The sequence below is a fragment of the Ochotona princeps genome, chromosome 23, assembly GCF_030435755.1.
Source record: "Ochotona princeps isolate mOchPri1 chromosome 23, mOchPri1.hap1, whole genome shotgun sequence".
Lineage (NCBI taxonomy): Eukaryota > Metazoa > Chordata > Mammalia > Lagomorpha > Ochotonidae > Ochotona > Ochotona princeps.
The window spans coordinates 32,650,847-32,667,505 of record NC_080854.1 but is presented as its reverse complement, the minus strand read 5'-3'; the positions used below and the strand labels follow the sequence as shown (position 1 = coordinate 32,667,505).

At 42.8% G+C, this 16,659-nt stretch overlaps 1 protein-coding gene and 1 non-coding gene across 3 annotated transcripts in view; one reads left to right on the top strand and one right to left on the bottom strand.

Annotated features, from left to right (window-relative positions):
* The window catches only part of TRIO (trio Rho guanine nucleotide exchange factor), a 288,966-nt gene that overhangs the window by 30,913 nt on the left and 241,394 nt on the right, over positions 1-16,659 (top strand). The window lies entirely within an intron of this gene.
* Positions 14,668-14,769, bottom strand: LOC118758241 (U6 spliceosomal RNA). The gene has a single exon (XR_004995613.2). It is a non-coding gene; the product is annotated as a U6 spliceosomal RNA (small nuclear RNA).

The following is a 16,659-nucleotide window of genomic DNA, read 5'->3' as shown; positions in this document are numbered from 1 at the left end:
TACTCCCTTGTCTCTTTTCATAGTTCTTTTTTCTTTTTATGCTGTAAAGTATAGAAATGGGTTCCAGTTCTTGTTGCCCTTTGCAGGAAGTGTACTTTCTTTGGAGCTGAAGATTATAGATTGTATGATGTTCAAATTTAGACATATACTTACGTAAAACCAGATCTCAGGTACAGTCAGGCTGTGGAGGTGCCCTGTGTTTGCAAGGCTGGGAACGATGAGCCTGGGGGAAAGCTCACTTAAATATAACTGGGCATTTTAAATAAAACTCATTTAATCACAGTAAAAATTACGTGAGTATCTTCAAAGCTCTTCACCGTGCTAGGGCAGCCCATCAGCAAAGCCAGCAGGAGTCATGAAAGTAACCTGACTCCCAGGCTGGAGGGCAGGGAGGTTCATCAGGGATAGTGTTCCAGGGCCTTTCCTTCAGGAAGTCTTCTGAAGAATGTGTGGAGAAGAGCCAGGACTGTAGCACAGAGAGGTAAGCTGCTGGCATCCTGTGACACCGTCCAGCTACCTGCTGATGTGCCTGGAAGATCAATGATTGGTGGTCCAGGTGCATCCAAGGCTCCTGGCTTCTGCTTGACACAGCCCTGCTGATTGCAGGCATTAGAGGAGTGAACCAGCAGTTGAAAGATCTCTTCTGTTTTTCTTTCTGTCTCTGTCACTCTTTCAAGTAAACAAATCTTTTAAAAAATGTATGTGAATGAATCATTCATTTTGGTATATCAAATGTGAAACATAATTCTTGTGTGAAAATGCATCATATGCCAGTTCTCCATATAAAAGATCTAATGCCAGTTCATGCTTTAAAAATGATGTTGAATCTTTTCAACTTTTCAAGAGTAATATGTTTTGCTTATTGCCAAGTAAATGGAGAGAGCCTCGCTACTTAATGTTGCTCCTTTAAAGCAATGTCACTTGGCCATTTGACTTTAACTACTTTCTCTGTGGTCATCACATATATTAGGGCAGCATTTACAGGGTTGATATCAGATATGTTCATATTAGAAATGAAGTACTTAAGCATTTGTGTTTTGCAGGCATATTTATAGTTGCTTTATGCCCTTCTCTACTCTACTGGTTGATCTGTGGCACTCAAAAATTTGATCTTGACGGACATTCGAGGTAGCCACTGTGGGACAAAGATTAATTTTGGACTCACTGGAGTTGAGAACAAATTAATATATTCTTGAAGAAAACTTTCAGCTAAATTTATGAAATAGAAGTTAAGGCAAGCTTCTGTTTCTTCTTTTTTTTTTTTTTTTTTTTTTTTTAATAATCTTACTTAGTTTATTAGGGAACAAAGTGTCAAGGGCTACAGGGTGAAAGTGGGTAATACCATTGTTTCCATAGCAATATCATTGTACCCTGTATCTGGGGTCAGGGAAAAAAACAAAGGGAAAAGCCCCACCCAACCTCCCTCCCATCCCAGATCCCCAACGGGAGGCGCGCTCTGAGGGTCCTGCTCATACAGTTTTGATTGTTCATCAGTTCTGGATTGCTGCCAATATCTCAGTTCCAATCGCAATGAACCCTATTCAGAAACCACTGGCTAACAATATCTTCATGGTTGGGGTTCTAAGATCAGCAGTTCAGTTGGAGGGACCTCCAAAGAAACTTTGTCTGAGATGATCCCAGGCCTGATTCTTGCGCGAGTTTGCTAGTACAGAGTCCGACACCATCCATCACACCAATGAGCTTATGCTCATGCTGGTCGTTGGGATCGCTGGGTTTGTTCTGTTTCCAGCCCTGTCTTCCTCGTGAACCAACGGGTGTTGTAGTCCAGTTCGATTCTGCCCACTTCATACTTGGTCCTCACGCAGACCGGTTGGAGCTGCAGCCTAGTTGGGGCGACTCCCCATAATCCCCACCAGTTCTGCCCCCTACCCTGGTTCCCATGGTTGCCAGTACACACCGCAGGCTTGTCAAGTCTGTCCCACATCCTGTTTAGCTCTCGCACGTGTTGATGGGCATTGAAGCCCAGCTCAACCCAACCAACCTACTATCCAGCCCACACACCTACTGGCAGGTGCCCTTCTGTACAGCCACCCCTGCCCCTGTCCTGGCGTTCGTGCTGTCCAATGAGAGTGGTAGCCCCGATGGAGATGCCCACTATTTCCCTTCTAGGCCACACTCACTCCCAGATTATGCACTCTCCAGGTAGTTCTGGCATTAGACTTGACAGAATTAGCTCCAAGTGCCAGCCTCTGCCAGCTAGTACTGCGGCTAGCCCAACCAACCCTCACCAAGGTGAGATGAGCCATACCAGATGTGGTTGCAGCGCCCAAACAGCACATGTGATAATCAGGGGGAGGAGGCAGAGCAGACTGGGGAATGTGGGATCCCCTGCTGGACAACTACTTCCATTGAAAAGCTTGGGTCGGGATGGGGGCAGATCAGAATAGGCAGGGCTGTTACACCTATGGGCCTCATGTGGGCTAGATAAGGGAAGGGCCACAGTGGGCTGACTGTTCCAACTGGTGCAAGAAAAAAAAAAGCTTCTGTTTCATAAACAAAGGTTTTAGCTTTGAAAGTTTTGTTTTAATTTGGTAATAGCTGGGATATGAAAAGGTATTGTGGGCTTTTCAGATTTTTATGGAGAGGAGGAATCCGACTTGTCATCCTAGGTACCTGAAAGTGCTCTTCCTGAATTCCTAGTCCATTGCCGAGTGAAGGCACAACTGCTTTGAATCTATACAAATAGATTTTCTTGGCATTTCCACAGGCCTATTATTGCAGATTAAGAAAACTAACAACAACAAAACCCCTAAAGGAGCCCTCACTGTACCACAGCATGGCTCTGTTGGTTACCCACAGCATGTGTTTTTTCAACTTTGTCTATTTGTTTCATTTTATGTAGCTACTTTGTGTTATTACATACTCTTAAATATCATAGATTATTGTTTCTTGTGGGGGCTCATTTTCTGTTCATAACAAATAGTCTTCTACCCAATGGTTCTCCGAGTCCTTGAAATTCTTCGTTTTCCCAATTCTTTAGCCATTCTTTCCTTCAAACACCTCTTTCTTTGGGGATCGCCTTTGACACTCACTGTTGTAAGTTCACACAACAGAAATGAGTTGTGAGTATGGGGCCGAGACTACAAAGCCAGGGCTTTGGGAATGCTCGTCTGTTAGGGGTGCTAACGCTTAAAACAGAGAATGAATCATGTCCAAGTTTGCTGATATAGAGATGTTGCTGATGTTGACCTTGAGGAGCTGGATCTGTTAGTCTTCTAGTCTGGGCCATGCTGTGGTAACAGCCCGTGGCTCCTCCCTGTGTGGTGTTGCAAACGTGACAGGTCCCTGTCAGATGTTGCTGCTTGGTAGCCTACACTTATGTCTGTTTGGGGAAGTGTCTGAGAGCACATGAGCGGTTGTCCTGGGACCATCCTGTCCAGCTTGGATATGTGGAGAGTGGACCTGGCACAGTTCTATAATCTGGTCTACAGAGGAGAAGAGCTTTGTGAAGACATGTGGACTCCCTTTGATAGATTTCTGTGGCTCATCCCTCACTGGGATGAAATATTACCCCTTTCGGTTCTGGACTCCTGGATGTGGGAACCATCGGCCAAGTGGTGGGAGAGACACAATGAGTCAGACTTCTGTCAGTAGTGTTCTGCTGAAAAGCACGCTGCAGTGCATTCAGAGACCCCTTTCTCTCCAAGCCTTGTAATGCTGAATCACTTGTTTGTGTATGAACTAAATGTGACTGGGTTCCTGAATCAGGATTTGTCAGCACCGGGACTGGGCCTGCATCCTGACCTTTACAAGAGCTCAGAAGGGGGTCTTTTTACCTCTCCTACCCCACAGGATTGCAGAAGGGGGAAGGGTGGAATGGGCTTTTTCTTTGTCTTCGTTTGCCACGAAGGAACAGTTATTTTGGTCAGAGCCCCTCCTGCTCTTCGCCAGCAGGTCGGGGTTCCTGCCTGCTGTCCCTGGAGTGGACCTGCTGCTCCAGAATGAGGAATAAACCCTTTTGGGCCAGATCCCCAGAATAGACCTGAAGAAAATCCTGTGTCAGAGGACCAGTTCATAATGCTTAATTGTTTTGTAATGGTATGTTGCATTTCAAAAGCTGTCATATTCACTTCTCGGCCTTTTGCCTAGGATCAAGTATAAAAACTGTCACAGTATTTTTTTCAGTGATGTTTTCTGCACTCAAAATTCTTTGGTAGTATAAACACTTAAGCAAATCAGTAGCCCTGGGCTTTGACAACCCCCGGCCCAATGTAGACTTTTATGGATGTTTTAAATTTGCTTGATTTCCAAATGTTATCAGTGACCAGCTGTAGGAGATGTGGTGAAGACTGCATTGTTTATAGTCCCAGGTATTCTGGCACAACCTCTTGAAATAACCTAGATAAAAGTTGGCTATCTGCTGATGTCTCTGGCCTGAATTGCCAACAATCGGTACATGCTGCCTGGGGCTCCCTGTTCTCACCGGACTGCAACAAGATGATTTTGAAGAGAATGAGGCAAAGGGGGATAACTAACTTTGCCATTTTTTTTAAACTGTGCTAAGAGTATTGTTAAATGAAAACTGTCAGTGTTTTCTCTAACTAGGGCATGTTTGCTTTCTGAAAGAATGTGCCCTGAATTGTACTTCTGTAAGCCTCTCATTTTTAGCTTCAAAAAAAAAAAATTACAAAGGCAGGATGTGTGTTAAAACTGTCTTACCTTTGAATATGAAAATAAAAGTGGAGAGTTTTAACTTCCCTGTGAAATTTGTGATTTGATTCAGTTTATTTTTTCTATGTATACTGAAATACCAGATTTTGTCCAATGAAATATTTCAGAGCAAAAGTATAAAGAGCATGCAAGAAAATGGCGTTAATATACATTCACTTTTATAATTCTCCTTTGTTCCATTATATGAGTTATAAAAACTCCTCCACAATGGTTTATTATAAGACATTTTTCATTTGATTCTTTATTTGCTCTATATCTCAGCTTCTTTGTTGGCTCACATGATAACGCTTTTATAATAATAGACATTTAAGGGTTCTGCAATGAATATTGGATGTTTTCTAAAGATGTCCTGTTATTCTTAGCTGACTTAAAATGTTCTCGAGAACATTGAAAAGGGGAAGTCCTCAAAGACTCTGGCCTGGTTAAAGTGTGTTAGTGCCTTTCGCTGGGTGCTTTGGTGTCTGTTGGAGTCGACTGGTGTTGGAGTAGGCTGTTCCCCCAACACGGAGCAACCTGCAGTGCTGCTTGTCTGCCTCTGCCACCCAGGAGATTCTTGAATGGGAGTTCTTTCATCTGCAGTCTCTAGGGTGGGTCACTGGCAGGCTGTTGCAGCCTAAGGTGGGAGTGGGCGTTTCTGTGGGTGGGCTGTCTGCGTGACTGCTGCCAAAAAGACTGCTCACCCAGACACATGTCTGCAGGTGCTTCAAGTACTTGCAAGGTGGGAATGCAAGGAAGAGGCCTCTCCGGTACTTTCTGAGTACCTTGGCTGCCCCTCCTCTGAATGTTGTATGGCAGGAGAAGAGCTGAGTACAGTGGAAAGAGAAGATCCAAGGAGAGCGTGTCATGATGTGGCTGTGTCACTGAGGTGCTGTGTGGGGCTGCACTTGGCGTGCTGGCGGCTATTACCCGAGCCTGCTCTGTCCTAGGAGAGGCAGCGTCAGCCTCCTTGGTTTCCCCGCTCCAGGGAATCTACTGAGGAGCCTTTCCTGTGGGTGATCTGATTGGATTCCCCAGGATGCCTCTGATGTGTGCAGACTGTCGTCTCTGTTGCAAAGGTAAAGGAGCTAGGGCTCAGGGAAGCCCCCCTCTGGGTTTGCTGGTGAATGTGGGGTCTGGGCCTGGCTGCAACTCTGAAGCCTGCTCTTTGACTTTTGCTGGTGTTTTTCCTTTTTGAGGTTTGTGTCCATTTAAGTTCATCTCTCAAATTTAGTGTGTGTAGTAAAGTGTGAGTGAGGAATATAGAACAAAATAGCAGAGACCTGGGCTTTCAGCATGATTAGGACTGTCCCGAGAGCAGAGAAGCAGGCCCCCTGGCCTGGTAGTTGCTGCTCTGACCTGGAGCGAAACCAGTAGTGGAGGATCTGGGGCGGGGAGCTCTCCAGCCCGAGTGCATCTGTACAGGCCGTGGGAACCAGATTGTGCGTGCAATTGCTGGAGGGAAGTGGTGCTGGCAGTGGACTCAGGCGTATTCTTTAGGCTGGCGCCGTTCCTCAGTGATGCCCATGACTGTGTGTGTCATCTGTGTTCACAAGAGGGACAGGGGAGTCCCTCGATGTGGAGTTTGAGACCCTCGCTGTGTGACACATGTGAGGAATGCTCAAGCTGAACTCCTTTTTGAGAATTCTCTTTAATTGTGCTTGATGTATATTAGTGCTGTCTGATTTTTCCAAAAGTATATTTTAGTCTATGAACTTTGGACTGTGTATACATTTTTGTGATTATAGCCTTTTAGGGAAGGCTATTCCAAGTTTGGCTTTGTTTCTGAGAAGTAATATGGTGACTTCTTCCAGCTATAGCCTTAACGCTTTCTAGGGTTCATGGCAGTTATACAGTTTAAGGATGTGTTAGAATAGATGAGCTTGCGTTTCAGAAAGACAAGACTTTGGTAGGGCTTACAGCATGAAGCGATAGGAAAGGTGGGTGGAAACCCTTGCTGGCATCCCCACCCCACTGGGAAATGGATCCTCCTCACAGAACCTTCTGGAGTACCCAACTCTCTATCCTTTTTTATCTCCCTTTTTTTAACCTGGCTTCTTCCTGAGTTGTATTTAAGAAATTAATATTTTGAATATAAACATGCCATCTAGCACTTATTGAATTTTGTTTATTTCAGTTCTTCCTCTTCTAGTCTTTGGGTTTTTTTTTTTTAATGTAATGATTTTTCTGTGCTTTGTGACTATGCAGTACATAGGGCTCTGCCCTTCACTGTGCCCTTGACCTGTGTGTTAGTCTAAGTGACAAAGGGCTCCGCCTTCATCAGGTGACATGATTCCTGTCCTTCCCTGACACAGTCTTTGGGTCCTTAGTATCCATAGTGTTGGTCCTTAGATTGCTCAGCAGAGCTGCTTCAAGCTCTGGGCCAACACTGGTGCCTGCTAGAAGCTGTGGCTGGCGGGTGAGTGAATGGCTTGTTAGAAAGATGGGCATTTCAGAATAATGTGTAGTCTGCTCTCACTTGCCATAGACATGGCCATAAAATATTAGAGGCGTGAATAAGTGGTGCTTTAAATATTGTTCTGTAATTGTGTTGAGGAATAAAGTATAAAAATTAATCAGTAGTTTACATGTAAAAGTTTGATCTGTGAGAAAATGTCATTAATGAAAAAAATGACAGTATTTACCAATATTTTATCTGCTTGCCCCTGATTAAGCATGAGGAGTTTCTGTTTGTTCCTGAATCACTGTCTAGTCCTTCAGAGCTCATTCACCTTCTCCTGACAGGTGAGGCTCAGGCCTGGGTTTGAAGTGTTCCTGGTGTTTTCAGTCCTTCCCTGATGTTGTTAGAGAGTTGGTAAGGAAAGCAGGACCAGGTACTGTGAGACACTCCTCTTCCTGCAAATAGAAACCCCCTGCTCTTTCTGCTAGTCCTGGCTGGATTTTTTTTTTAAGGAAAAAAATACTGTCAGAACATTAATCCCCTAAAGATTTATATGACTTCTTGCTAAACTTTTTTTTTTTTTAAATCTGTAACAAAACAAAATCCCTGCCTTCCCAACAAAACTAAATAAGTGAAAAGAGGGAAAAAATTGAACCCTGCTACTTAGCTGTCAGAGTCTCATTTCTTCCTTTCTCCTTAATGGGCTTCATTTAGACTAGAGCTGAACAAAACCTTCTCCACTTGGTGTTTGCTGGGAGGGCATAAGCACAGACGCCGGCCACACCTTGCAGGATCTCTGGAGGTTGTTTGTTGGTGTTCTGGGCTCCTGAGGGACTCTGCCAAGGAGCCGTTGACTCTTTTACTTTGAATTTACTTTCATGGTAAGCATTTGTCTTTCAGAAAAACTATGCTACAGAGCATGGCTTCCAAGGGAAAGTAGGGTCCCAGATTTAAAAAATACAGTTGTAATTCCAACTCACTGATGTGTGGCTAATGGGTTTATTTAGAAAGACTGCCAAGAAAGCACCTTGTTCACATAACTTCTTGCTTGTAGATCAGAGATGCGGCAGGTTAGGGATGCTGGCTACACATGCCTTGCAGAGTTTCTTCTGTGGGAAATTTGGAACATTTTTGTTAAAAGAGCTCTGCTGCTCAGCTTAGCTAGGATGCTCTTGTTTTGAGAGCCGTCCTTTGTCCTGTCAGGAGTGACACCTGGCAGCTGCTCGAGTGATGTGGGTCTCTTTGTGAGACCACCAGTTCCACGGACATGTCTGATACTGATCACAGAGCTTCCGCCTGGGTGCCTTTCACTGTCCTGTAATCTACAGGATCTGAATATAGGGTTGGTTTGTTTGTTTTTAAAAACATGTTGACAAAATAATAAAATTCAGTGTATCAGATCTGTTCGTGTTTAATTTTTTAATTAATTAATTAATTTTTTTTTTTTTTACAATTCAGGACTTCATTGGAGTAGAGCAGTCATTTCTTTTGCTAATTGATTGTTCATTTCTTCCTGTGATTGACGTTTTACTGGAAGAAATGCAGTTTTAGTCTCTTTTAGAGGCCCCCAAATCAAAGCCTTAACATGAAATACCTGTATGACTGTGTTTCTCTTCAGTACATGCTGAATGTGCATGCTTTTGGTGTTTATGTCAGTGAGAGCAAGAGCTTCACTCTGGGCTCCTAATTCACCCCAGGGTGGGGGACCCTGGGTCCTTGCTGCACTATTCAAGGAGTTTTCACAGTCTTCATGACTGCATCCTCATTGTTCATGACTCACTTTTGCTATTCTGAATCTCTTTTTTTTAAGATTTATTTATTTTTATTGCAAAGTCAAATATATAGAGAGAAGAGACAGAGAGGAAGATCTTCCGTCCAATGTTGCACTCCCCAAGTGAGCGCAATGGCCGGTGCTGTGCTATTCCGGAGCCAGCAGCCAGGAACTTCCTCTTCCGGGTCTCCCACGTGGGTGCAGGGTTCCAAGGCTTTGGGCCGTCCTTGACTGCTTTCCCAGGCCACAAGCAGGGAGCTGGATGGGGAGTGGAGCTGCCTGGATTAGAACTGGCTCCCGTATGGGATCCTGGCACATTCAAGGTGAGGACTTAAGCTGCTAGGCCACGCCGCCAGGCCCTATTCTGAATGTTGACCCCGGATTGGACTCATCTCTTAAGCAGCCCCTTTTGAGTACCAGTACCAGGCTGTGGGGCATCACCTGTACCTTGTGGAGCGGTTTTGCCCCACCCCTCTGGTCTTACAGACAAGCCAGAGTGGATTGTAAATGGACCCCTGTCTCGAGTAAGACACGTTATAATCTGTTTTTTTTGAATGTAATCCACTAGCTGTTTCTGGTCCAGCAGTTTTCTTTCAACAAGGTGATTTTTAATTTGAAATATTCTTCATCTGTTGACTGTTAGGATTCCAGGGGTGTGTGTGTGTGTGTGTGTGTGTCTGTGTACCTATTGAAAGTACTTTAGGAGTCTTGGATTATATTAGATTTTGTCCTATTGAAGAGTATGGTTAAGTGACATATAAGATACCTGGAAGAAAGATCAGTTTTAAAAACCATTAGTGATCTGATCTTATCTGAAATTATTTGTGGTAGAACTTGCCGTGAGTTTAGTCATGATTTGAAAGCTGTGAACTGCTTCTGCTCCTCATGCTGAAGACTTTTTTCGCCCAGTGTTCAGCACATAGGACTTTTCTCCCCAGGATTCCTGTGGATTGACTTTTCATGGCTGTGGTCTGTAGGCCATTGTTTATAAATTCCACTGATTGGAAAACTTATTCTGAAGATTATCATTGCTCTCATGGGTCTAGTATCGAATCAGACTGCAACCATATCTGAGAGTATCTACAAATATTGCTGCTTTTTGAAATCTTTGTGCTTCTTTCAGTGGAGATATTTATTTGATGTGTTACCGTCTCTCTGTGCTCTAATATAAAACTGTTAATGAAGTATTCAGTGTATTTTATGGTTTCATATCCTGAGTCAAGGAAATAAAATAATGACTTATTAAAGTGTTTTAGAGAAAAACGTAGCAGATTTTAAAATGCAGCTTTGGAAATGCTTGTGGGGCAAATGATCAGTACATCTGTGTGCCTGGGTAGGTGTAAGAGATTTCTTGGGACAGAGGTGGCTGATTCCTGTAATGTTCACGCGGATTGCTCTGTTCAGGAGCGTGTTGGCCATTTTGTAGAGGCTGACTCGTGAATCCTGACCTTTTGCTTTACTTGGTGAGGATAAGGTCCCTCTAACTCTTCTTGCCTCCCTCGTTTCTCCCTCTTTTTTCTCCCCCTTCCTGTCCCTTCTAGAAATCAAATAATTCTCTACTTGAAACCAGAACCATTAAAGTTATAGAGGATTAAAAGAAAACTTAGTGCTGCTTGATTTCCCCCACAGTGAGCCCTGTGGCCTCAAGCAGCAGCTCCACAGAGGTTCTGACAGCACTTGCTCTGAGCAGTCCTGGGTCGGACTGGCATCTTGTAGGTGGGCTGGCTCTGATGAAAAGCTGATGGGTGTAACCACATGGTTATCCAGTGTGGCAGCAACAGCATTTCTGGGTCTCTGGGTGTGCTTTCAGGAGGCCCGGCGTGGCCACCAGAGCCTGGCAGGAGCACCTGCACTCTTGCCAAGCCATCTCCTTGGCGAGAGGGACTCTGAAGGGGATTGCTCTCTTCTGCCATGATGCTTAAGAAAGGGGAACAGGAGAGAAGGTCCAAAGAGAAATGGAAACCATGATTAAGAAAGAAGTGGGAGAAAAGAGAACTTTGATGGGAAAGTGGTGAGGGAATGTTTTCTGATATGTGTGTGTGTGTGAGAAGAGAGAGAAAGTGAAGAAGGGAGTACAGGAGAGAGGAATTTAAACACATTTGAACTTTATTAATGAGATACAAACTTCCCTGAATTGAGTAATTTATGAAGTGAGTTTGTAACAGAAACATGTAAATGAAATATTTTCCTGCTGTTAGTTGGCAAAAAATGTATTTGCCTGTTTGGTCTTTGCTTTTTCTCTGGCCAGTTTCCAAGGCTTGCATTTAATGTGACTAACTTTATTGTGACTTCCTGAAATTATGAGCTTGTGCCACAGCCTAGTTGGGGCGACCCCCCATAACCCTCACCAGGCCTGGCCCCAGTCCCCGTTTTTGCATGTGCTGGCATGTGCTGTCACCCAGCCCTGTCTGTCTCACACCCCATCTGGCTCTTGGTGCACATAGATGGGTGGTGCAGCTTAGTTCAGCCTGACATGTCCCAAGACCCAGCTCATACGTATGCTGATGGGTCCTGCCACCTTAACCAGCCTGGGTCTGCCCCCAGCTCTAGTTCTCATGTTCACTAGTGGGAGTTGCAGCCTAGCAGGGGAGTTAAAACTCTCTTTAATATTTATTCAGTTATATGAAAGAGTTACAAGGAGAGGGAGAGGGGAAGGGGCACAGAAGAGGAGAGGGAAGAGAGATAGAATAAATATTTTTTTCTCTGATTCGGTCCTCAGATGGTTTCAGTGGCCAAAGCAAGGAGCCAGGAACTTTTTCCAGGTCTCCCAAGTGAGAAGCAGGGACCCAAGCACCTGGCCACCTCATCTGCTTTTCTTTTCCCAGGTTCCTAGAAGGGAGCTGAATGGAGAGTAGAGCAGATGGAACATGAACCAATACCCGTGTGGGATACCAGCATCACCTGCTGTGCCATGATGCCAGCTTCTCAAGCACAGAACTTTTTAACAAGAGGAATGCCTTTGATGCTTATTTGATGGTTTATATGGGTCTTGTCCAAAGTTGTTCTATAAATTTCTTTTTCCTGCAGGTGACTTAATTTAGCAGAAGGTGAGCTGGTATTGCATTTTTGTTTGCCATACTGTATTTGGACTCTGGAAAGTTGAGGAATGGTCCCTGGAGTCTGTAGTATACATCTGTAGACAGATCTATTTTGCTTTTTTAATAAATGGGATAGTTTTACATTAATAAAGTGAAATAGAGACCATTACTTTCTTTATAGTCATTCACACTTTTCAGATCCCCCTCAATGACTGAGGCTGGGAGGAAACTATGATGTCGGGGTTTAGGGAGCCTGGAGTTTTTGTATCTTCCAGTTGGAAAAGACTGAACAGCTGTTTTGAGTACCTCAGTCTATGAAAGACTGCCTAAGAGACTGATTCCTAGTTAAGCACTAGCAAATATTTTCAAAATATTTTTCTAGGCAGCTTGGTACCAGGGTATTTTGAATGCCTTGTAAAATGGACTTTTAAGAGGTGGAACCAATTAGCACTCTAGAGTAGTATTTATATGTTGACTATGTTCTTGAGAATGTGGTGGAAAATAAACTGCAAGCTTGAATCAAGTGCGGCATTTTAAGCTGACTGTTGGTCCTTACAACCACTTTTCCTGAGTTACACACACCCTGCTGCTTTCTGTTTTTCTTGCCTTATCACCAAGCTTTTGATTTCTGAACCAGTGTCCCAACTGCTCAAATGTTGTCCTTTTTTAGAAATAAAAGTACCTGGCCTCTGTGATACATAACCATGAGTCACACAGTGGATATTAAAGAACTATAAAAACAGGCTTCAAGATGGCTTTTCTCTTGTTCCAGAGCATAGTCTAAACTTGGACTCATTTGAAAATGCAGTGAAAGGCCAGCTTCTTGGGCCTCCAGCGGAACATTCTTGTTGATAAGGCCTTTGAACTGAAGTAGGGGGGCAGCTCAGCCTCACCTGGTCAGAGAAACTGGGGTTTGTGCGAGTGCACTTCTGAATGAGACAACCTTTTGATCCTGTATCCACAACTAGTTTCTAATGATTGATAGTCTTGGGCACAATGTCCCATGATTGTGTCCTGTCAGTATGAACCAGTATCTTGTTTTCATGGTGGATAAATTCATGTTTATTTCAAATTTAGTAACATGTGGGCAACTTAGAATGTGAGTCATGTCAGCATGTTAAAGGTAGGATGGTTATGAAATGATGCACTGGTCAGAGCAACCTCACGTGATGAGTGGAAACTTGATGGTAGTATTTTATGGAGTGTTGGTTTTGGTCTTTTCTATGTCTAAGTGTAGTGGTAGATGCGGTTTAAGTCAGCACTGGCATGTGCCATATGCTTTTCTTCCCTTACCATCTCAAAATATAGTATATAATATTAATATTGAAAACTTAATGCCTGGCCAGCATTTAGTAGAGGCAGTAAGACTTTAAAGAAAAAGCAGGAGTTATTGTTGGTTTTGTTTATTTTGTTGTTTTGTTGGTTGGAACTCTAAGATATGAAGAAAATTTCCATTCCTTGCACCTCCCCACAGTGTTAATATAGAATAATTGTGGATTCTGTTTGAATTGCCCCAAGGAGTGCGCATAGCAGTCACAGACAATTCAATGCAACTTTAAGTTGTATTTCTTCTTTTACTAGGATTTTTGAATTTATGAGCCAAAGTTTGTACTAGGATTTCACATTTGAATCCTTAAAAAAAAAGATTTATTTATCTATTTGAAAGAATTATGAGAAGAGAAAAAGAAGTAAAGTGAGAGAGAAATCTTCCATCTACTGGTTCACCCATTAGATGGCCACAATGGCCAGCATTGGGCTAGGCCGAAGGCAGGAGTCAGGAGGCTTATCTGGGTCTCTCACATGGGTGCAGGGACCCAAGCACTTGGGTCATCTTCCATTGCTTTTCCCAGGCCTTTAAGCACGGAGTTGGATCACAAAGAAGCAGTACATGAAATGGCACCCATACAGGCTTCTGGTGTTGCAGTGGGTAGCTCTACTCGATATACTGTAATACTGGCTCCTGACATTTGAATTTTTGACTTATATATATTCCACTAGAATTCTAGGAATAAAAGGTGGCATTAATACTCAATATTGATTGCTTTAAAGGATTTTTGCTTTTATATGTTATGTTTTGTAAAGTTTCTTGATGACTAGAATGATAGATGTGTAAAAATGACAAAATGACACATTCTTGGTTAGGAATTAATATAACAGCAAAAGACAGGTTTATGACTTTCTCACAGGAATTAATGTGTTTTATCACTGGCATTTTTTTTTGTTCTGCTGTCAAGCTAGTCCCTGTTGAGTTGAGAGCAGACACTGTTCTGTTAGACTTGCTTATAGAAAGCTTGCATTTCTCTTTGTTTTTTTCATGATTACAATCTCACTTTTTCTTTGTCAGCTGAGAAGTTAGCCTGAAACATCATTGTGATGGACTGGCACTTTTGGTCTGTGAATGCACGTTTTATAAAAGCATTCATGTTTCATTTGTGACATCTTCAAGGTTACCCAAAATAAAAGTTTGAAATGTGTTTTTGCGAAGAAGACAAATAGTATACTTAAGTGAATATTTTGAATTTTTTAAATGATCATAGAAGAATCACAGTGCTAACTGTCCGTGAGTGCCAGCTCAGCAGCATGCATTGCCCTCATTGGTTGTATTACTTATTTTAAAGGTTTAATATTGTCTTCTGTTTACATACAGGAAGATAGGCTAAGCAGCCCAAGATCTGGAGTTAAGGGATAGAAAGGTTTGAAATTTGTTCCTGACCACTAAGCTTGTTGACAAATTTGGCACAAAACTGTTGTTAACTAAGTAACAGTAGACATAAATATTCATTTTTTAAAAAAATATGAAACATTTCATAAATTTGTGTGTCATCCTCGCACAGGGACCATGCTAGTCTTCTCTGTTGTTCTGTATTAGTATGTGTTGCTGAAGCGAGCACATGAATATGTATTTTAGAAAGCTTTGTTTGCTTATTTGAATGGCAGTAGTAAGGAGAGGGAGGAAAGAAGGGAGCGAGGCAGCAATGGTGGGAAGGAGAGAGAGAAAGAGAGAGATTTAATCTGCTGGTTCGTGCTCCAGATGACTGCAATAGCTAAGTTTGGGCCAGCCCAAAGCCGGGAGCCAGCAGCCCTGTGCTGGTCTCTTGCATGGGTGGCAGGGACCTAAGTACTTAGGTGATTTTCTGCTGCTTCCCTGGATGTATTTGCAAGAAGGTGGGTTGGATGTGTAACAGGTGGGACTTGAACCAGCACTCTAATATGGGATGCCTGTGTTACAATGACAGCTTAAACCACTGAGCCACAGTACTGTGGCCAGACATCAATATAAATTCATGCAGTTCAATTTTTGTATGACTTTTAAATTTTAGTTGATTTTCCATGCCTTACATAGAGTCTGATGTTATGAAACATGGTTTCTTTTTGGAATGTTTGTTTCTCTCTTTTCCTGTGTAGTGTTACTGATAACCTGTGCGCGAAGACTGAAGGACAACGGTAGGCCCAGCAGCTCTAACTTGGGTTCTGTACAGTTTTGCTCATGCTTCCACTGATGCTTTCCTGTTTCCCCACTGTGAGACAGCAGGTGTTTTATATTTGTCTTGTGGACCACAAACTGTTTGAGTGTCGTTTTTGCTTGATAGCGCAGGAACTTTTGAGTGGGGAGAACCTGGTGATGTATAATTTCAGTCAAAATACGATGAAATGAGTACTTTCATAAGCCCAAGCACTTGTGTGCACATTAAATATATTTTTAGAAGTTGAGCATTGGCTCATTGTAATGAAAATGTTTTTCCATGAATAATTCTTTAATGTTGGTCTTGGGTTTCTACTACAGATGTTACAAATCTGGCTATGGTTTTCCCTTGAAAAACTCATGCGAGTTGCCAGCTTAGTGTAAGTTATGGAATCGCATTGCTTTTGAATTAGATTTTTGCTATTTTTGCTATTATCATTGGAGTTTTTTTCATACTGTAGTAGTATTATAAAAATGTGTCTATACATGTAAAATTTGTTTACATGAAGATGATATCGACATATGATTGCCCTTCATTTTGTATGTATGCCTGATTCTGCATTTGTGCAGAGCTGCTGCGCCTGTGGTTTGCTGGAACACCTAACTAATTACATTTGGAGTAAAATTCAATAACCCATATGTGAGTAAAAAGTTTTTGATATTTTAATCACCTCCTAAATGTACAGTATTTCTTTTATTTGTTTTAAAAAAGTTATATATTTTATTGCTATCTGCTGGTTTACTCCCCAAATTGCTGAAGGCAGGGGCCAGGAGCTTCATTCAGGTCCCCCATGTGAATGGCAAAGACCCAAGCATTTGGGCTGTGTTCTTCTGCTTCCCAAGATGAATTAGCAAGGAGCTGGATAGAAAGTGGAGCAACTGGGACCCTTAACTGGAGCCCATATGGGATGCCAGCATTGCAGGAAGCAGCTTAACTTACGATGACACAATGCTAAATAGCCAGTATTTCTTTTGGATTGTGACAGAGTGGGAGAAGGGTTAAGCCTACAAAACAAAGCATAGCAGTTCCTTTTTCATGGGGTGTGGTAGAGAGAACATGTTGGATAATTCTATTCTTAAGTGGTATCCATGACCAAGGAGCTGGAAAAGTTCACCAGTGAGTGTGGCCGTTTTCATGCTCCTGGGAGTCTGCCTTGTGCTACGTGCTCCATAGCTTGTTTCAGACCACAGAGACCTAGGGCTGCTGCTCTGAATGTCTTCGGAAGATCATTTGGAGTGGGCACACTTTAGTTGACAGAACCAGTTTACGTGGTAAATTGTGAATGGATATTGTAAAGAGAGGAAGTTAACAGATGTG